Source organism: Peromyscus leucopus, chromosome 3, assembly GCF_004664715.2.
Source record: "Peromyscus leucopus breed LL Stock chromosome 3, UCI_PerLeu_2.1, whole genome shotgun sequence".
NCBI lineage: Eukaryota > Metazoa > Chordata > Mammalia > Rodentia > Cricetidae > Peromyscus > Peromyscus leucopus.
Genome location: NC_051065.1, coordinates 68,596,374 through 68,618,147, shown reverse-complemented (window position 1 = coordinate 68,618,147; position 21,774 = coordinate 68,596,374). Strand labels below are relative to the sequence as shown.

Below are 21,774 nucleotides of genomic sequence, written 5' to 3'. Positions count from 1 at the left end.
ATTAAAATAGAGATCCATTAAATCTCTTTAGGACTTACCTTAGCTGATGGTATTGCTACTTTCAGTCCCATTAATAACTATGAGTTAATTAATGTGAACTTTAAAGTGAATTTTAAAGTGAAGAATTAGGGGTTGGGGGGAATAGTTCAGCATTAAAGAGCACTAACTGCTCTTCCAGAGGACCCAGGTTTGATTCCCAGCACCCACATGGCTGCTCACAACCCTCTGTGACTCCAGTTCCAGAGGATCCAGTGCCTTCTTCTGACTTCTTCAGGCACCAGGCATGTAAGTGGTGCCCAGATATGCATTCAGGCATGCAGACAAAACACTTATGCAAATAAAATAAAATAACCTTTTTAACGAAGAAGCAAAAATTTAAAAAGTGAAGCTGTTTGCTTAGGAAAGAGCTACTAAGTGGGAGAGACAATATTCCAACTTCTTTTCTTGTATTGAAAGTGCAGTTATTTCTAGAGCAGCAAAAGTTTGTTAAGATCATGCTCATTTTCATACTTTTCATAGTTTTCACAATGATCACCTTGGCAAATTCATGATTTTATATTAATAATCATGGAACAACAATTAGGAAAACACACATAATATCAAATTAAATAGAACTTATTTATATGTATTTATCATAACATTATAGCTACATGAAAAAATGGAACAGATTTTTAGAAGGTAACATTTTATAGGCAATTTTATTCTATTTAACTCTGATTATGTATTGTTTTTAGTGTTGTTTTGCTGTTATTTTGCTGTACAGTTTTTTCCAGCAAGAAAAATACACATGTAGTGGTGCTAGGAATTGAACTAGGGTCCTGTGCATGGCAGGCAAGTATCTTTTCATTCATCATTATTCCCAGGTCCTTTTCACTTTTGCTTGGGGTGGCGTCTTTGTAAATTGCCCAGGTTGGCCTCGAACTTTTGTCCTTCCTGCCTTAGGCTCCCAAGTAGCTGAGATTCCAAAGAGCCTGACACTCCCATAGGTGAGGTGTGCACCAGTCCCTGCGTGTAGGCACTGACTGATGTGCATGTAATCTCAGCGAAACTGTACTTTCAGAATCAGACCAGAAAACCACTCTTACTTCTTAAAGAAAAGGACTCCAGGTGTTGATATGCTTTACACCAGTGGTTCTCAACCTTCCTAATGCTGCTACCCTTTAACACAGTTCCTCATGTTGCGGTGGCCCCCAACTGTAGTGCGAATTCTAATTGGTCTTAATAATAAAAATCTGAGTCAGGATGAAAGCTGAAAGATCAGAGAAGCAGAGCCGCCAGCCATAGAAAGATTTCTTACCTCTAGGAATCCTCAGACTGAAAGGGGCTGAGCTCCTGTCTCCACTCGCCTTATCACTTCCTCTCTCCGCCCAGCTATATCACTTCCTGTTTTCTCCTCTAAGTACTGGGATTAAAGGCATGTGCCTCCCAAGTACTGGAGCAAAGGTATGAGATCCCAAATTCTGGGATTAAAGGTGTGTGCCACCAATGCCTGGCCTCTAGTGGCTAGCTCTGCACTTTATCTCTAGGTGAGCTTTATTTGTTAGAGTACAAACAAAATATCACCATATACAACCATAAAATTATTTTCATTGCTGCTTCATAATTGTAATTTTTCTACTGTTATGAATCATAAGGTAAATATCTGATATGCAGGATATCTGATATGTGACCCACAGGTTGTGAACTGCTGTTTTACACTAAGTACACACTCTTCACAGACACTTTCATTTGCAGTTCCACACTCATTTCATTGTTTTAAGCATCTACAAGAGTGAGAGCATCAGTTTCTTTCCCTGAAGAGCTGATTTCCTCTGAACATGGCACCAGATTGCTGGGGGTCAACAGGGGATTGCGACCAAAGCACTTTCTTTCGATGGAACCCTATTGTCCATGTCTCAAGAATACTGTGGAGAGATGAAGAGACTTTTCACTTCAAGGAAAGGCAAACACACACCCTTCTGTAGGTTTCTAGTTTTCATTCCTGTAAATAGAGAAATGTCAAGGGACCTGGGCCCTAGCAGGATGGGAATAGACAAAGGAGGCCGCTTCTTCAGTCTCCTCTTATATTCTGGTGGAGCTGATGAGACTCTAAGGAACTGGGACATATATTTTTTAAAAAAAAGGATAAAATAAAAGTCACATAATTTGTAACCTTGGCAACTTGGTAGTTTTAAAGGAGACAGCATCTTTCTACTGTCAGGTGGCTGTATGAGTCTTTCTAGGACTGGGCCCTGAGCAGTCATGTCTACAAGGCCTGACGTGGGCAACCCCTGTTAATGTTCACTCTCTGCGATTCCTTTCATGCTTATAACAAGTATTTGAAGGCCAACTTGCCACTAGCTGCTGAGACAGGCACAGGAAGATGAACACATAAAGTCTCTTCTCACTGTGGTGTGTACAGTCCTCAAGGAGGCAGAAATTGATCAGAAAACAGTGAACATAATCTCCACCGCGGCCAGTGCTCTCGAAATAAACAAACAGCCCCCAAACACAACAAACCTCCCAGTCTCAACCAGAGCGATGACTGTGTGTGGGGACTTCCCTGAAGAAGGGGTGACTGGGTGAGGCCTGGGATGAGTCACCGCTAACTAAGGGAAGGGAAGGAACAGCACGTGCTGGAAGAGAGAGGGAACACCATGCAGCAGGACCCATGTCAGGAAGGAACAAACACTGAGGCAGGCCAGTGTGGAGAACCCAAGAGGGGAGGAGCAGGTGGCGCAGATGAGGTCGGAGGGTGCCTGGCCATGTGGAGTCCTGAGACCCATTCACAGAGGTTGTGTCTTCACCCTGAGAGCAATAGGAAACCGGGGCAGAGTTCTATGACCAGAGGTTTGGTAGGTGCCTTTTTTCTTTTTTTTTTTTTAATCATTTGTTTTAGAGTAGAGAATGGTGTATTGGAGTGTCTTGATACTTTTCTATTGCTGTGATAAGACACCATGACCAAGGCAATATAGAAGAAAGAGTTTATTTGGGGCTTACAGTTTTAGAGGAGGAGTCCATGACCATCATGGTGAGGAATATGGCAGCTGGCAAACAGGCATGGTACTGGGATAGCAGAGAGCATACATCTTGATCTACAAGCAGAGAGAGAGAGAGAGAGAGAGAGAGAGAGAGAGAGAGAGAGAGAGAGAGAGACTGGGGATGGTACAGTCTTTAGAAACCTCAAAACCTCAAAACTCACCCCCAGTGACACACCTACTGTAACAAGGCCACACCTCCTAATCCTTCCCAAATGGTCTGCCAACTAGGGACCAAGTGTCCGAATATGTGAGCCTACATGGGCCATTCTCATTCACACCACCACAAGAAGAATAAAGGTAATTCCTGATCCATTACAGTTTTCCAGGAAATAAATGGTGGATATGGAAATGAAAATTTAGGAGACTCATGAAGTGCTATGGATTCACGTTGGGTTACTTAGTATAGATTGAAACTCATCAAAGAGGATGTATCACATAAAAACCCGTTTCTGCTAATATACTTGCTATGGACCTTGAAGAAAGGAAGGAAGGAAGGGAGGGAGGGAGGGAGGAACAAAAGAAGGAGGAAGGAAGGAAGGAAGGAAGGAAGGAAGGAAGGAAGGAAGGAAGGAAAGGATGGAGGGAGGGAGGAAGCTGGGCCTGGGACTTAGCTCAGGGGATAAAAGTGCTTGCTGCTCAAACCTGAGTTCCAGTCCATGTGCTGTCCCATATTAATAATCCCAACACTCCTATAACAAGATGGGAGACAGAGACATGGTGGTAACCCAGAAGCTCAGGAACTAGCCGGTCTGAAGTACACAGCACAAAGGAAGGCCCTGCCTCAACAAGGTAGAAGGTGAGAATCAACTCTTCAAAGTTGTCTTCTAACCTCCACATACATGCCGTCACTCACAGACAAAGCTCTGTACTTCTCTCTCTTTCTCCTTTCTCTCTCATATATATGCATATAAAAGGTGCTGTGGCTTAGTTCATTCAACTTGTAGAGCTGAGATTGAACCTAGGACCTTGTACATGCTAGGCAAGTGCTTTTCCAACAGTTACATCCCTAGCTAACTCATTCAGTTTCTGACCCAGCTTCCCTCTCATGTGCCTTTTAACAGCACAGAAACCAGAAAGAACAGAATTGCATTCTTTCCTAGGCCTCTCTTGCAGCTAGATTTGCAGATGTGATTTGGAATGTATATGTCAGGAGCATTCCTACAGAGCCGGGCCTTAGAAATGATATAACAAGAAGAACAGCAGAATCTGAAGCACACATTCTGCTGGTGTGGCTTGTAACAGAAGGAGTGTCCTGGCATTTCTGCCAAATCTTTCTGATTTGACAGGCAGACTCCTGATGGTGGCAGGGGCAGCAGCACTCTTGGCAGCTCAGGTTGGCAGAGCCTGGCAAACAATGCTTTCTATCATTCATGTGGGGCTGTTCCTAGTATTTACAGTAGATAACTGAGATGTGTGTGTTCTCAAGTTGCTACTTAGAGATCATTCAGTGCCCCTGGGGTAGTTCAGTCCTGAAAGAAATTCTGTCCCTTTCTGTCCCTCTGTCCCTGTGATGTTCATTTTTATGTGTGTTCCCACAGTATAACAAGCTTAAGAGACTGGTTCTGCCAAATGCTTGGGAGAAAGCTCTGCTGTCATTGTTAAAGGTGAGCAAGCCAGAACATTCCAGAAATGTTAAACATCTGATTTAACAAATGACTCATTTAGAATTTGAATGAACCTTAACCTTAAGTTGCACAGATAGTATCTAAGTCCACTAAGCAGGAATTGTAGCTAAACCAGGAACTCTAACAACTTAGCAACTTCCTTTACAAGGATAGCTTTACTGTAATAAGCCCAAATTTTAAATCAAAAGTTAAAAGTGTCAACAAAACCATGCCGGAAGAAGTGCCTCTCTGTTTCTAATTCTCAAAAAATTCATCTTTTTTTCTGAACATATTTTTGGTGCCTCTCTCAGGACAGTTTCCAGTTTGCAGCTTGTATTGTAGTTATTTATATACATGTTTGATCTGCCCAATGGAGGTAACTGTAAGAAGCAATAAAGGCAGGAACACCCTCTGATCCATCTTTGTATGTCACAAAGTGCCTGCTAAGAATGGTCTCTTACACAAGGGTGGTACATGATCTATATTTAATCAAGGAATAGATGAGTTCTTGCACATTTCTTTTTGTGTGTGATGAGCTTACTAACACTTTTGAAAGAGAGCTTCCGATGTGATCCTATGCAACAAAAAATACTTTGATTCATTTTTTCACATTAAAGTGAGTAGGAATAGGCTAGCGTCACTGCTTTGGACATGCTTTTTTCTTTCTTTCTTTCTTTCTTTCTTTCTTTCTTTCTTTTCTTTCTTTCTTTTCTTTCTTTCTTTCTTTCTTTCTTCCTTCCTTCCTTCCTTCCTTCCTTCCTTCCTTCCTTCCTTCCTTCCTTTCTTCTTTTTTGAGACAAATTCTCACTATGTAGCCATGGCTGACCTGGAACTCACTCTGTAGCCCAGACTGGCTTCAAACTCACAGAGATCCACTTGCCTCTGCCTCAAGTGCTGGACCAAGAAAATGCTTTCAGCTTCCTTAGATGATAGGTATGGAAAAAAAGAATTTAAGAGATCAGGAGATTGAGCCTCTGGGCTGTGCGATTATGATAAAGATGCCGAAACTCTGGTCTTGGGATCCTCCCCTTCTATAAAAGAGATGAGACCTGACATCATCAATCAACTGTTGTTCCTTCCTGCATGTGGTCACCACTGGAGACTGGGGCTGTTAGGACTCTTTCAGCCCCAGGATGGGGATGTTCACGCCCGCTAGCCCTGGAATGATCCTTCAGCACCCCTTACAGACTTGTGCGTTCTGTCAGTAATAGCTTCCCAGAACACAGTGTTAAGAATTCTGAACATTCACCTTAGCTCAGTGGTAGAGCACTTGCCTAGCAAGTGCAAGGCCCTGGGTTCGGTCCTCTGCTCTGGGAAAACAAACAAACAAACAAGAATTCTGAGCCCTATTTGAACTTGGTGATAAAGCCAGCTTTGACTTATTCCTGTTGTCTGCCATGAATCAGGGACAGGAGTAGCTGCAAACAAAGCATATAGGCCAATGCCTGCTCCTCAGGAAGACAGTGAGCCCATGTAGGCCAATGCCTGCTCCCCAGGAAGACAGTGAGCCCATACAGGCCAATGCCTGCTCCTCAGGAAGACAGTGAGGTCATACAGGCCAATGCCTGCTCCTCAGGAAGACAGGGAGGCCCTACAGGCCAAGGCCTGCTCCCCAGGAAGACAGTGAGGTCAGAAGCTTATTTTTGTAGTGCACACATGCCGAGACACTGTACAAATGGTTCTTACACAATTATATTTAATCCTTAGACAGCCTCAAGAGATGGCATTATTTCAATTCTCATTGTGCAGATGGGGCTTAGGAAAGCAACATTTACCCTAGGTTCGTGGTCGGAATCCTATCCTGAAGCAGGCACTGCTGCCTCCTGATCTTTGGCATAGGTTATGGGCTAAGCAAGTAGTTTTCAGCCAGGACCAATTCTGCCCTCCAGGGGTCTTTCGACAATGTCTGGGGGATTTTTGGTTGCTACCTCTGGGTAGGACAGAATGTTCTTTGTGTTTGGTGGGTCGAGGGTAGAGATGCAGCTTATAGGTACTAGATATCCCTACCCACAAACAAAGAAAATTGTTGGGCCCCAAATGTCAATCACAGTGAGGTTGGGAACTCTGTTTTAGTCTATATGGCAATTATTTTCAGACTGCAAAACTCTTGAAGTAGCCCAATAAATACAATGACTATTTCCACTTCTCAAAGTAGGAAAGGTGATCACCTAACCAGGAGTCGTAACAACAAGACAAGAAGCTGGGGGTCCGATTCTAGAAGCCCATGTAGTTCTTGCCTACACTCCAGTCTGATCAGCCTTTTTTACTATGAAAACATGCAAAACCAGGCAAGCACCTGCTCGCCTATGAGGAGTTTCAGAGGCTAAAAACATTCAGCCAGACCAGCGAGAGATGGCTCAGGGGGATAAAAGACACTTGGCACTGAAAGTGAGCTTGATTCCTAGGACCCACACGGTGGAAGGTGAGCACCAACTCCTGCAAGTTGTTCTCTGACCTCCACATTTATGCAGCAGCAAACATGTACACACACACACACACACACACACACACACACACACACACACACACACGCATGCTTGCACAAAATCGATAAATGTGAAAAAAGAAAAGCACTAAGCCAACTGTAGAAAAATCCCCCACGGTGGTGGAGCGTCTACAAGGATCAACAGTATTTGTTCAACTCTTTACAGAAAAGAGCTCTAGCAACTTACTATGCAACCATTGATCTTTCTCTAGTACATTCAGATCATTGCGCTAAAATAAGACTGTGGAGAAAGCTAATTTTAGGACAGTAACGAGCTTTTGCAAGATAATTAACTCTGCGTGGGTTTCAACTTTAATCTTTCCCCTCTTGATTTGTAGGAGCGGGAGCGCCTGGAAGCTTATTTAGAAGAGGAAGTGGAACCGAAGAGACTCACTTAGATTCCTCTTTCTCGGAGGCAAGGCAGTTTGAATATGAACAAATCTCTCACCCTGTCTCCTTAACTGCCTCCAGGACCAACCGGAACACACAGGCAGCCTGGAGAAAACAGAAGAAAAAGCCAGGGACCGGATGCCAGTTTGAACAGCAGTAAAACCATAGCTGTCTGTTCAACCTGTGGCTACCAGGCCATTTGGTACAGGCTACAGCTTCATTGGACTAGGGGTAGCTGTGAATCAGGCCCAACACAATATAAATGTGTATGTATCTAGTTATATATGATTGTACAATCTCCAGTGTGAACTTTGGAGATGATAACCACCGTTTGCCAAGTCCAAAGGTCGGATTCCCCTGCGGCGAAGACATTCCTTTGGGATGAAAGGCTTGTCTCTGATAGGAAAGCGGATCAGGATGCAACAAGGTGGTTTGGAAGTGGGGAGAGGAAAAGGGAAAGGGAGGCTGTCTTGGGGAAGACACTAGAAGTTAAGTGAGAGGCTCCGGCGCCTGAGCTGGGTGTGGGCAAGTTTGCCTTGGGTTCCCAGCGGTCCCTGCGACTATCAGGCCTGCTCCTCAACTGGCACTCTGCCAGGCTTGGGGTAGTATAGGAAGACCTGCGTCATTCTTACTGAAATCTCCAACCTGAGTGCTAAGGCTCACAGCGTCTAGGGATTCTGAGGTCCTAACCAAGCATTCTACACCCCCAACCCCTCCACCTGCCAGAGCTAAAGCAGACAGCCCCAGAGAGTCCGCCTCAGCGATTGTTCCAGAGAGCGAATATCCAAGCGTGGTGAATGAAACGTAGTTTATATAGTTGTGGAAGGCGCCTGAGAAACCTTAATATGGGGTCAGACTGACAATGTCTAGTGCCATCAGTGGCGGCTGGCGCGAGTACTTGGCATTCTGGTGCGCCTAGAGTGTCAGCAGCTGAGCCAAAAGACCCAAACTGCCCTGCTCGGTGAGGCAGGCCAGGCGGATCTTAAAGAGGTTAAATACATGGCGTCTGCAGTTCCTAGTGCCTGGGAAAGCTCTTCCTCAGACTCAGAGTGGCAGCGCCCTTCCCCCTTAGGGCGCCTGTTTCAGAGCCTCCTCCTAGAGGCCCTAAGGGACCTGGGCTGCTCTCATCACTCATTCCTTCCAGTGTTCTGCGTGGCCCTGTCTCAGGGCTAACAGTTCACCAACGTTTTCTTGATTATATGTGTATACTCTCTTGGGTTTATCGTCTCCTTCCTTTCTAAAATGTAGGTTCTGAGAGGGCAGAAACCTCGTGTGCCTTTACCGCAGGTGCAGGGTCGCATCTGCTTCTGGCATTCATCATCCCCTGCCCACTGCGCCACCTGAGGCGCTAGACTCATGTGCGGTCTGCAAATTGACCTCTAATTATCAGTGGCTGGCGTCCAAGCTAGGATTCTAGCAAGTGGGCCGTGAAGTCGGATGGGTCTGGCCATCTAGCCCGAGGCTCCTGCGTTTTAATCGCCAACTACATTGCATCTTCTTTCCTGGATCTTGAACTGGGACTGTAAGAACGGGGACTGTCTGAAGCTAGTCTCCCACACCAATTCTTCTCCTCGACCTCGTGTGCCTAAAACCCCCTGGGCTCGCCACACATTTCGCCCTTATTTATCCTCAGGCTTTTCAGTGGTCTAGTGATCCTCCTCTGTTGGATTACTTTAGTCCCCTGGAATCTCCTTAAAAACAGCTCCTCCCGCGCGGATCTTACCTTCCTCCTAGTCATTCAATAAACATTTACTGAGAGCCTACCCAGCGCACACTGCTCTGAGAAGCCCGGAGCTCCTGCCCCGCCCAGCCACACCTACCACCACCCTCCGCTCCTCTCCACGCCCTGAACCCTGGGTGGCGTCACGGAATCCGCCTGCAGCTTCCAAGTGCAGCGCCCCACCGCCTTTCCCCGGATGACTCCTGATTGGTGGGAGTGGGAGCCACTCTGCTGCGCCCACTCCCCCTTCCCACGTTGCTCCGCCCCCAGGGAGGACTCAGGCTCCTCCCCTTAGCTCCCTCCCCTCGCTCCAGCGTCTCAGCTAATCGCCCCGCGGCGCGCGCCCTAAAGTTCTGGGCAAAGTACTGAGAACTGGTCGCGGGATCGTACGCCGGCCAGTGGCAGAGGACCAGGGACCCCCGCGCCAGGAGAGCCGGTGCGCAGCGCGGGCTTCCGCCCACCATCTGTCGGCGAGTGGCGCTCGGCGCCCCAGTCTCCTGTGGCTGGTGTTGGAACTGCCGTCGGCTGAGCCTTGCAGGGACCCGAGAAGCCGGGTTTGCGTCCTTCCCAGTCTGAAGCCTGCACCAGGGAACCAAGCAGTGTCCTCAGTTGCGGAAAGCTCAGGTGAGCAGCAAGGCGCCCGCCGGGCTGGGGTTGAGGTGTGGTGGAGGCCCGGGGAAGGTTCAGGCACGCTGCCAGTCTAGGGTCCCGAGTGTGTCTGTGCTGCTCCTGGGAAGCCCCGGCTCACCGGGCAGCCCTGAGATTCGGAGGTCGCCCGCAGTGTCGGCGCCAGTTTTCTGGGAGGAAGCACCCTGATGCTGCTCACCTTGGAGCTGTGCCCCTTGAGTGACAGCCCGGCCGGAATGGACCGGGAGAAGGAGCGGAGCGCGGGATCCTGAGTGCTGGTGCAGGAGGATGCCGTGCGGAGGAGCTGTCCCGGGCACAGTCTGGCGTCTTGCCGGGGCGGGAGGCACAGGAAACCTGCTTAATTGGGCCAGGAGGGAGGCTTTTCCACAACCGCGAGCTAGGGCCGGGCGGTGCAGGAGTCCCGCTCTTTGGCCTCCCAAGCCAGGTCGTCACGCTCTACGGTGTCTGCCCTGGGGACGAAGAACACCCTCCCCTTGGGGCTTCAGGAGCCCAGCGGGCGTTTGCTGCCTCTGGTGTCACCCGTGGCATTGCCTTGTGTCCTTCAGACACTTCTGAACCAGCCGCGTGCTCCCTGACTGTTGCGGCTGAGAGGGATGTAAAGTTGTCTGTCACCTTGTGTCTGGGAACTGCGCTGGGGCATTTGAGTCCCCCTGGATGTCGCAGTGCCCTAGGGTTCTGATTACTGGAAGAGGACATTTGGGTACTGTATCTTACAGTTGTAGCTGCAAAAGATGAATTTCAGAGACAAGTAAGCATAGGTCTGAGTTTTGGCCATCCACATCCCACACTCAAAGTATCATACAAAAAGGATCTCTTTTTGGCCACAAAGACCACCAGGCAGACTGCAGTGCGCATCCAAGCCAAATGTCCATCCTGTCCTTCAACTCCACATTGTCCTGTTTGGGGTTCTTCACAGAGCTTAAAGCTGCCTGGAGTGATCTACCTTTTCCCCCAGCTGCCCGCCTCCTGCTGCTAGGATGCAAGTCCTGGGTATGTGGAGGGAGGCTTGGTCCGGTTCCTCACATTAGCCTCAGTGTTAAGAACCCAGCCTAAGCCCTGCGGTGGTGGCGCACGTCTTTAATCCCAGCACTCGGGAGGCAGAGGCAGGAGGATCTCTGTGAGTTCGAGGCCAGCCTGGGCTACCAAGTGAGTTCCAGGAAAGGTGCAAAGGCACACAGAGAAACCCTGTCTCGAAAAAAAAACAAAAACAAACAAACAAAAACCAAAACAAAACCCTAGCCTACCACACTGCAGGTTCACAATACACATTTATGGAATGAGTAAATGTAAACTTCTCTATGGTTATGCGAATATTTATTTCATCTCTTTCCTTTCTTATTGGGAAGAATGAATAAATAGCAATAGCTACTGCTAATGAGTACCCACTGACCATCAAGGCGTTGGCTGGGTGCTTTGTATAGATTGCATCATTAACACGACAGTAGTTTGATTGGCTAGATTTTTTTAAAGTCTCCTTTTTATATTTATTTGTGTGTGTGCTCACAAACCTGTGTTTGTGCATACAGGTTGGTGGTTAGAGGACTTTAATAGTGAGTTTTCTTTCTCTCTCTCTCTCTCCACTGTGGGGTCCAGGGATCAAACTCCGTAATCAGGCTCGATAACAACTGCCTTTTGCTCACTGAACCATCTCCCTGACCCAAGCTAGACAGTTTTAGTGAATTGGAGATTAAGGCTCATGTGGGTTGACCAGTTGCCCCAAGATTGTCTGGGCAGTACTATGATTCTAGCCTCTCTTTCCCTTGTGCTGGGTTAATTCTAAGCGATGAAAATATGATTTCCACTTTTACAGCCAATGGACGTGTTGTTCAGCTAAAAGAGGTGCTGTTTGATCCCTGAGATCTGTTTTCAGTAATGACTAATAGCTGTAGGCCAGATACTAGGGGAGTGCACAGGAGTGTTATGTCCTAATCTGCACCGTTTTGACAGGCTTCACCACCCGAGGGAACTGCTGGAATTTGCCTGGGGTCAGTAGTAATTCCCAGAGCTCTTCATTATCTTTCTGACTCTAAACCCTTTGCCCCTTCCTCTCTGCTCTGATGTCTCTTGTCTCACCGTTTAATCAGCGTTAACCTAGTGATGGAGCTCACTGGTAAAATGTGCAAATGCTGTCTGAGACGGGGCTGTAAGCTTTGTGGTGCCGGATCAAATACACCAGGTATCCTGTTTCTGAATGGTGGAGGCTCTCGCTGCCATGGATTTTTGTGGTTGAGTATATGGTTTGTGGGCCTGGCCAATCGGGGGCTTTTAATAGGGGAGGAAAGGAAATCATCCTTTTATCCAAATCCAAAAAGAAACCAGACTGCTTTTACCCACTGTGGTCAGTGAGCTCTTAGTAGTGATGCTTTCCATCTTGGTAGGAAAGCGATGGAAATTTGGGTAGTTCCTCTTTTCTCAGATGCAGAGACCACTTGTCCCAGAAGGCTCTGCAGCGACTTTTCCTTAAAATAAGGGCAGTTTCGCTCTTTCCATCCTTGCATAAGACTGAAGATGTGGAGAGGTTCAGAAAGAGACCTCTCTTTGCATGAGACTGAAGGTGTGGTTGCCCACCTAAAGGGCCAATAACAAAGAGGGCCGGAGCAAGGACACAGGTATCCATCCCCTCTTTCTTCCACTTCCAGCCGGTTGTGGGGCAGTAAGATGCTTCTCCCTGCAGGAGAGTCTGGATAACCCATCATTTAATTTATAATGAGCTTCTTGGCAGGACTACCTTTTCTTAATTGACATTTCCATTTCAAGCTCCAGGGAGGGCTGGATTAGAATGCCCCTGGAAGTGGTGGTGGGGGGTGGTGTAAGGCCTCAGAGACTGTGGGAGTCCTGAAAGCGCTTCCCATTCATAATTGAGAGCTGTAGTTTCCTGTAGTTTCTCTTCTGTCTAAATCTACTTATTCATCAGCTTTCTGGACTCCTCCAGAAACTTCTGTTTTGCCTTCTCAGTTACAACTGTTCAGACCACATTCCTGCCTCCCTCCACCCTTGTCTCCGTATCTTTCTTGGGCTCTGCCCATGCAGTGCCTTAGTTCCGGGATTTCACTCTGCTCTAACATTGCTTATGAGGGATTTTCCTTCTTCTCTCCTGTCTACCATGTGCAGTAATGCAGATTCTTTTAAGAACTGTCATTATTGTACTGTTAAAAGTCCTTGGGTGGCTTTTATAGTTATGAACAGTACTAGTTATAGCCCAGCTTTGAACTTAGATTCGGAGAGTGCTGTCATGATGCTGGCCATGCATCACCTCTCTCGGTCTTAAAAGGCCCATTAAAGCAGGTGAGTTATACCTCAATGACAAGGTGAGTCTAGGAAACACTCAGTTCAGTTTGCTCCTAATAAATGTTGGAGCCAAGAGTCAAACCCCAGCTCCCTTTCCCAGTTAATGTAGACTCCTTAGGCTAAACTCAGAATTTGGGACGGTACGTTCAGCCTTGGCTTTCATGTCGGCATTCCTAACCTGTGTGTTGGTAACCTGCACCTCGTCACCAGAGCGTCTGTCTGGTCTTGCCCATGTATGCCTATTGCCTTCAGCACCCTCTCACTGCGTCGCTCTGGAAGAACCTAGATCTTTCAAGGCTCAGCTCAGAAACTACTTTCAGAAGCATAATCTCTGTGAACCCAAATTGTCAGAGCACTTAAAAAACAAAAACTAAAACAAGACAGGGTCTAATTATGTGTCCCTGGCTGGCCTAGAACTCTTTGTGTAGACCAGGCTGGCTTCAAACTCAGTGATCCACCTGCCTCTGTCTGCTGAGGAGTGCTGGGGTCGAAGCATGGGCCGCCATGACTAGCCTTGTCAAAACATTCATTTTGAAGTGTGAATGAGCACCCCATTCTGATCACTGAGTATGCTGCTGATTCCTTTCCCTCTGCACTCTGTGCCTTTCACAGCTCCTGGCCCGCCCACCCCCTTGCTCTCTGGCCCACTCTTTATATTTAAATGTATTGCCCCCTTTAGACTTGATTCATATTATTTTTGTTGTGTGCATGTGTGGAGTACTTGTGTATGTTCATGCAGGTACACATGCATGTACATATCTGTCTCACTCAGTGCTGAGATTGCTGTGGGTTCTGGGGATCCTAACTCACGACTTCATGCTCGCACAGCAAGAACATTTCCATCCGAGCCATCTCCCCAGCCCCCTTTCCCAGATTTTAAATGTCTTGAAGGCAAGGTGAGTGGATTCTTCCTGTTGCTACTCTTGACATAAGGATCTAGTGTCCTCTGGATAGAAAATGCTCATTTAAAAAAAGATATTAGACAATTATATTTGGTTACATTACATTATGTTTAAAAAAAAAAAAAAAACAGTTGGAACGTGTCTTTTTGTTTTTTTAAATACAGGGTGTTGTTATGTGACTCCAGAACTGAACTGAACTGAACTGTTTTCTTACCTCTTCTTGCTATGTGCTGGGATTACGGGCCATCCTGCCTAGCTCTATTTTCTAATGTTTGATCCCCAATACTTTAATGCCTTTCTAAGTTTATGCTGAAGCGACAGGACAGCTAGTGAAATCCCTGGGAAGCACCTGTTCCAGCGCTCCCCCTTTTAAGGCCACAGAGGGAATCATAAATTCTTCTGTATAACAAACACTGTAGATTAAGTACCATGGATGTGATATACATTGTTTTCTCATGTCTGTGCTAATGCTCTTGTCATTAAAAGCCTATTACAGGGTCTGTGAGATGGCTCGTTTGACAAAATGCTTGTGTTGCAGCCACGAGGCCCTCAGTTTGATTCCCAGAACACTAGGTGCTGTGGCTGGTGCTTGTAGTCCTCGAACTGGGGAGGCGGAGACAATTGGATCCGGAGACTTGCTGGCTAGCCTCCCTTACCCGTTGAGCTCCAAGTGAGAGACCCTGTCAAGAAAGGAGTGGGTAGCACCTGAGGGATGACATCCCAGGTTATCTCCTGGCTTCCTTACGCATGTACACGCACACACACACACATGCACACACACATTTTACAGCTGTTCTGGAATTCATCCTAACTTCTTGTGGGACTTTATTATCAATGAATATTTCAGAGTTTAATAAGATTTCTGAGGCCTCTCAGAATCAGGTACGGCCAGCCCCTGTCCAGCCTTATAGCTCACCTGTTCTCACTTGAAGTACTGAGTGACAGCACCTCACCACAAGGGCATGAAGCAGGAAAGGGATCTTTCGTGTTCGTCTTCACGGTCATGCCTCCCCATCTGTGTTCCCCCTCCTCATGCTTAGTCATGGGTTCCACTTGGGTGTTGGCACAGCTTCCAGGAAGCCTTGCTCTGCCTCCTGCAGGTCGGAGCCGGAGAATGCATGCCTTCGTCTCATCATGCCCAGTGCCCGTGCAGCTGCTGCGCAGCCATTACCGTTCTGTTGTATGAGTCGTAGTCACCTGTCTGGAATCTCGACCTGAAGCACCGTTTCTCATGTGGCTTCAGTTACAGTGATTTTGGGATCCCAAAATAAAGTTCTCTGCTGAGAGTGTCTGCATCAAGTGCCTTGGAGTGAGGAGAGCTGGTGACTGGAGTTTATGGTTGTTGTGTTTTAAGCAGTTTTGTCACTTGGTGTTACATCTGGATAATATAGTATAAATGCAGTGTATGTAAGGAACATATTTGGCCACTGCTTTTTAAAACAACAGCTATGGAGGCATAATTCATGTGTGGTGGTTTTGGAATAAAAATAGCCCTCATAGGCTCCTAGTGGCACTGTTAGGTGTGGTCTTGTTGGAGTAGCTGTGGCTTTGTTAGGAGGAAGTGTGTCTCTGGGGGTGGGTTTTGGGGTTTCAGAAGCTCAAGCCAGGCCCAGTCTTTTTCTCTCTCTTCCTGCTGCCTGCCAATCAAGATGTAAAACTCTCAGCTCCTCCAGCACCATGTCTGTCTGCATGCCACCATGTTTCCCACCATGATGATAATGGACTGAGCCTCTGAAACTGTAAGCCAGCCCCAATTAAATGTTTTCCTTTATAAGAGTTGCTGTGGTTATGGTGTCTCTTCACAGCAGTAGAAACCCTAACTAAGACATCATGTATTATACAACCATAATTCATGTATCATCAATTCATCCATCATAATACACAATGTAAAGGCTCCTAGTATATGCACATAGTTGTGCAACCATCACCATAATTAATTTTAGGACCATTCATTCCCCTATTTTATATCTGTGTGGACTCACCTATTCTGTAAAGGAAGATAACCTTTTGTTTCTGACTTCTTTCATCCAGGATTTTGTTTTCAAGATTCATCCCTGGGGTGGCAGGAGTCAATACTTCATCCTTTTTTTTTTCCCCCACGGCTTAAACATACCATATTGAGGTTAGGCAAAACACCTTTAATCCTAGTGCACAGGAGGTAGAGGCAGGCTGATTTCTGTGATAAGTTCCGGGCCATCTAGGGTTACATAGGAAGACCTTCTCTCAAACAGATAAACCCCACCATGTCATATGTGCATACCATGTTTTCTTACCTATTTGCCAGTTAGAGGAGCCGGCGGGTTTTTAGAACACTCCCCTGGGCTCTGCTCACACACTAGTAACTCAGTGGCAATGTCCTTTGTGTCTTGATGTTACACTGTGTGACTTGAGATGGATGCGTAAAAGCGTCTGGATAATAAAGCACTTTACTGAAACTGTCCTGTTGAGCTCCTCAAAGAATTTTGGTTTCCTCCTGTGGTGCTGGGGAACTAACCCAGGACCTTTGGGTCCTTAAAAACCTCAGCTAGATTATTTAGACACCAACTCAAAAAACCCATGGTTAAAAGAGAGAGCTAGTCAAGAAGATGTGAACATGGATGCAATACTATGTGTTGTAGCGTTTGGGTGGGGAGGAAGTGTAGAGAGAATGAGGTGATCAGTGAATGATGGATGGCTTCTGAAGCTGGGCGGTGTGCTTCTGGGGGTGTTCTTGGTGTCTGCCCTGTCCACTGGGCAGCCATTGGTCATTTGTGGCGACTGGACACTTGGGTTCTGGCTATTCTTTATCAAGATGTGCTCTTTGTGTAAAACAATACTGAATTCTGAAGACTGAGTATGAAAGAATGTAATAATAAATAAATAATAAAAATATCTCAGAAACATTTGTATCGCTTACATGTTGAAGTGATAATATTCCAAGCATATTAAGATATAGATTCAAAAGTAATCTCATCTATTTCTTTTTATTCTTTTTAATTGATGACTTAAGTTAAAATTATGTATAGGGCTCCCACTATATATATATATATATAGTCTCTTGGATGCTGCAGCTATGCAGTTTTATGTTTGAACACACGTATTAATATAATAATATGTTAAGAAAAGCCAAAGACATTTGAAGTTTTAGAAAGCATAGAGCGGAATATTTTTCTAAAAATCCCTCATATGTGGAAAGTTCCGGGAATACAAATTCATTTCCAGGTGCTTTGCAGAGGCCTCCAGGAGGCAGTATGGTCTTCTACTCCCATGCAAAAATTTGAAAATTCTTTTAGAATGCCTGGATTAGCAGCCTGAGAGGCTAGAATTGCTTCTTTGGCTATTTACCAGATTCTTTCAAAGCTAATGAACTATTTTCTTTGTTTTGGAAGATCATAAGAACACAATTGGTGACGTCATAGTTTTTGATCACATTATTTATACTCCTGAGATGATGCTTCCCAGACCTGCTTTCTAATGGCCTCTACTGAGCATGAGCAGAATATGATGTTAAAGGATAATAATGTGCAGATATAAAGCTGAGAACTTGGTTTCTTTCCTACGAAATTTATTTAGATGAAAGCTGTCACTGTCTAGATGGCTGTTTACTCATGGAATGAGAGAGGGGGTAATGTATTCAGTTCTTGGAGGAGGTGTGGGCCGGTAAATAACCCTAGAGGAGTCATCCGCTTGCTGAGAGTGGCCCTGAATGGGAAAATCATCCTTATGAGGAGCCAGGAGGATCACAGGCTCTCCGTATCTGTGGGTTGTTATTTTATTTCCTCTTTTTGTTGTTGTTGTTGTTAAAATGCTGAAACTAGTTTTTGCAATGTTGTGCAGGCCAAAGACCTTCCTCAGCAGAACATTTTTCCACTCATGTGTTAAGCATGATGTAGTAAAGATTTCCAATCCTGTGTCCTGTGTTTCTGTCAAATATTCTAATGTTCATAAGACATTTAAATTAAAATTTAGGTCTTCTAAAACAAACATTCCTTCTGCCTCATGAGCTGCGATGCTTAGAGGCAAAAACTCAATGATCTATGTAATTCTAATTCACCAGTATCAATAAACTCGAAGTAAATGCCTCTCTACAGTTAAAGCATGAAGTAAGATTTTATGTTCATTCAGTTCATAAGCATTTGTCAGTCTCATTCCCAGTACCAGACACCACACTGGAAACAGGATGTGGTAGGGAACTAGCAGTAGAAGCTACCTCTAGGACTTTACAGTTTAGAAGAGGAGGTAGACATTAAACGGAGAATTCATTAATTACCATGGTGATATGTGGCTCAAAGGGAAAGAGTCTGGATTTTAATTGGGACCCTGGGGAGAAAAGTTCTATTTTCCTGTGGGTCATGATCCAGGCCGCAAAGATCTGAACCCTGGGGAAGAGAAAAGAGACTGTGCTGGGGGGATCCTCCTGGGAGAAGGCGATGTGCGGAGTCCTGCCCTTTTGTGTCTTTCAGGTTGCAGGAGGCCACATGGAACTGGGAGAAGGGTTTGGATTTCTCTCTCTGATGCTATACACAGATTTGTTTATTTGCTAATGGGGAGGGAGTCCAAAGTTGAGTTTCTGTTATCTTTCAAACTGAATCTGAACAGGTCTAACAACCTGGGGACGGATATGGCCCTCACAGTAGCTTCACATAAGTTGCTGGCTCTCAGTCAAGTGTTGCTCCTGAGTCCAGGATCTGAGATGAGGTAGGGGTATGTGCTAGTTACGGTTCTCATCACTGTGACAAAGTGCCTGACCAGAGGCAAGTTCAGGTAGAAAGGGTTGATTTTTGGCTGGCGGTTTAAGGGATATAGTCCATCACCCTGGGGAAGGCCTGGTGGTGGGAGCATGCTGGCCATGTTGTATCCACAGTCAGGAGGCAGAGATAGATAGATGCTGGTGCTCAGCTCACTTTCTCCTTTTTCTTTAGTCCTGGACCTCAGCCCATTAGATGGTGTTGCTCACATTTAGGGTAGGTCTTTCCCTTCTCAGTCAAACCTCTCTAGAAATGCCTGATAGACACAGTCAGAAATGTGTCTCCTAAGGGACTCCAAATCCAACCATGCTGGCGATGAAGATGAGTGACGTAGGCTATTTGAAGGCTTGAAAGTCTAATGAGGAAGCCTACTTGGTTTTGTTCTCACAGGTTCAGAACATTTTAAGCTCATTTCTTATCTATGTAGACATAACAGCTTTGTTTCCTTTGGGAGTCACTAGGGAAGGATCCATGCTGCCAAAGAAGGGGTTGATGACCACAAAGAACAGACAACATTGGCATCCAGTGACTGTGGGTGAACTGTGTGTCAGAGGAAAGCATTTGGTTCTGGTACGGGTCAAAGGCTGGGACCAGAGATACATGGTGGCCACCATAGGAGAAGAGTGAAGAAATACTATCAAAATATTTAAAAAATTAGTATAATAATTCCTGGGGACAGGGGCTGGTAGTGGAGGTTGAGAGAGAAGGCAAAGATGATTCTGTGGGGAAGCAATAAAGCTGGAATCTTTGTTCTATTTTCTACCAAAATAAGTTCCAGATGGAGCAAAAATTTAATGCTAAAACAACTAGGAAAATGAGGTAGAACCCCACTTTAGTAGTTAACGGGGATGGAAAATCCTTCCAGACATGACACAAACCCAGAAACTATCAAATAAAAGGCTGATTCATTGGAATGCACATTCATTTTTGCAAGACCAAATCTTTTTACTTGTGTCAAAAGACAATAAAAATTTTAGAGAAGCAGCAGCAATTTGTACTAGACAGATGTGCTTTTATCAGTATATAAAGAGTTCCAACAAAGACGCAAAGAGAAAGGCTAGTTACTCTGGAGGTAAAGAAGATGAGTGTTTTGTTCATAAAACTGTACAGAGATGACTCTAAAACACATTAAAACTTTAATCGCATTCACAAAAAGGAAACCTTAGTAATCATGTGCTATTTTCCACATGCCAGGCTGGCATATATCACACAGCATGGCAGTACCAGCAAGGATCTGAGGAAAGAGGAGCTCTAATACTGGGTGGAAGTTTGAACTGGTCTCAGTTCTATGATGGGCCAAAATCACAAATACATGCATTCTCTGAATTAGCAGTTACAGTTCTAGGAAGTTTATTGGACTGGTAAAAGTATAAGACTTATCATTCAGTTTTAATATAGGCAACATATAGAATACATAGATGTGTGGTGTACATAGAATATCAACAAAGGGATTGCATGCTATCTATTGGGTAAAAATATATGCCTATGCAGTTTATTTCATGTGTACCTATGCAGATATGTACACATGCATTTACACATGTGTACGTTTACAGAGCTGATGGGCAGCAGTCATCCAGGGCATGTATGTCTCTTCCTAGGTCCCTGCTGATGACTTGTGCTCCTACATGAATGCATCACGGTAGGAGTAGGTGCACCGTGGAAATCAACAAGCTTGGCAAGTTAGGGTGTTCTTCAAGAGAACTGGTTGGTAAACATTTACTCCTTTGTGTATACAAGTAGAAAATATCTTGAAGGATACACAAGAGGTTGCTAATGCCAGCCTCCCCCAGGAATGGGTAGGTAGGAAACAGGAAGGTGGTGGTGGGGTTGGAATTGTATCTTTTGAATTTTATTACAAGTAAATGTGTTACTTATTTTGAAATGAGTATACAAAGTAACCAAAAAGTACCTGCAGCGTTTCAGTTCCTTGAGTATGTTATTTATGATGCTGAGTTCCTGTCAGGGAAAGCCGAGAGAGAAACTCTCTTAGGGGAAAGGTTGCTTCTGGTTGTATCAGGCCTAGCTGGAGGCCTTTTTCAGCATGGAAATGTCCAGTAGCCACCTGAGAGAGAGGCCAAGCCAGTAACCATATCTGGGTCAGCAGTTGAGTGGATGTTATGACAGCTGAGGAGGTTTCTAAGGGCCGCCCAACCTGTACACCCTCAGGCAGGTTCCAGGAGCGAAAGGAGGATGCATGATGGGACCTTGCGACTGAAAGCCAAAAGGTGGGGATGGGAAGGGAACCAGCCACACGGGTAGGAGTACAGCAGCATGATGTTAGTCATTTCTTTTGTGGGGTAGCTACTAAAAAGGAGATGCTGCCTTCTGCATTTACTGAAAGAATATGACCACATTTAATTCTGACAGCCACTTTCTAGATGGGATTATGTTTCCATGCTACTTCTGGAGTCGAGGAGGGTCGTTCTAAACGGGACAGAGCTGCTGGAGTGGTTGCTGGGAGCACAGGACCTTGGAGCAGGGTGCAGTTTCAGAAAATGGAGAAGTAAGGGGAGAGAAAGACATTTCAGGTGACGAGAGTGATGAGCCACCGTGGAAAGCAAGTTGTCTTTTGTAGCTGGAAGGTAGGAATTGAAAGGAACCCCAGGGTGTGCATGGCTGTCCAATTCTCCGCCGGCTGGAGACCCACCATATGTTTTGAACAAGGAATTATGTGTTCGCCAATAAGACTGGCAGTCAGCTGCAAAGGCTAAACAGTACATTCCTGTGTCCATTGTGGGGAAGAGGGACTGTAGGAGGCAGAAAAATCACCATAAAAAGTGAGCTAGATGATGCAATGGCCCATGGAACAAAGGATGCTGAGGTGGCTTGTACACATCTTGTCTCTTGGTGTTGTATTGTTTTGTTTGTTTGAGGCTGGGTCTCACTATGAAGCCTGGGCTGGCCTGGAACTCGTTTTGGCCTGGTAAATCAGGCCAGCCCTACAAATCACAGAGATGCATCTGCCCTTGCCTTCTGAGTGCTGGGATTAA

At 45.6% G+C, this 21,774-nt stretch overlaps 2 protein-coding genes across 6 annotated transcripts in view; one reads left to right on the top strand and one right to left on the bottom strand.

Moving 5' to 3' along the window:
* Window positions 1-21,774, bottom strand: part of LOC119086172 (MAGUK p55 subfamily member 6-like) — a 563,311-nt gene that overhangs the window by 143,569 nt on the left and 397,968 nt on the right. The window lies entirely within an intron of this gene.
* Osbpl3 (oxysterol binding protein like 3) overlaps window positions 9,473-21,774 on the top strand; it is a 185,966-nt gene continuing 173,664 nt past the window's right edge. The window contains 1 exon segment of the mRNA XM_028892641.2: window positions 9,473-9,843. The gene's annotated coding sequence lies outside the window, so the exon portion shown is untranslated.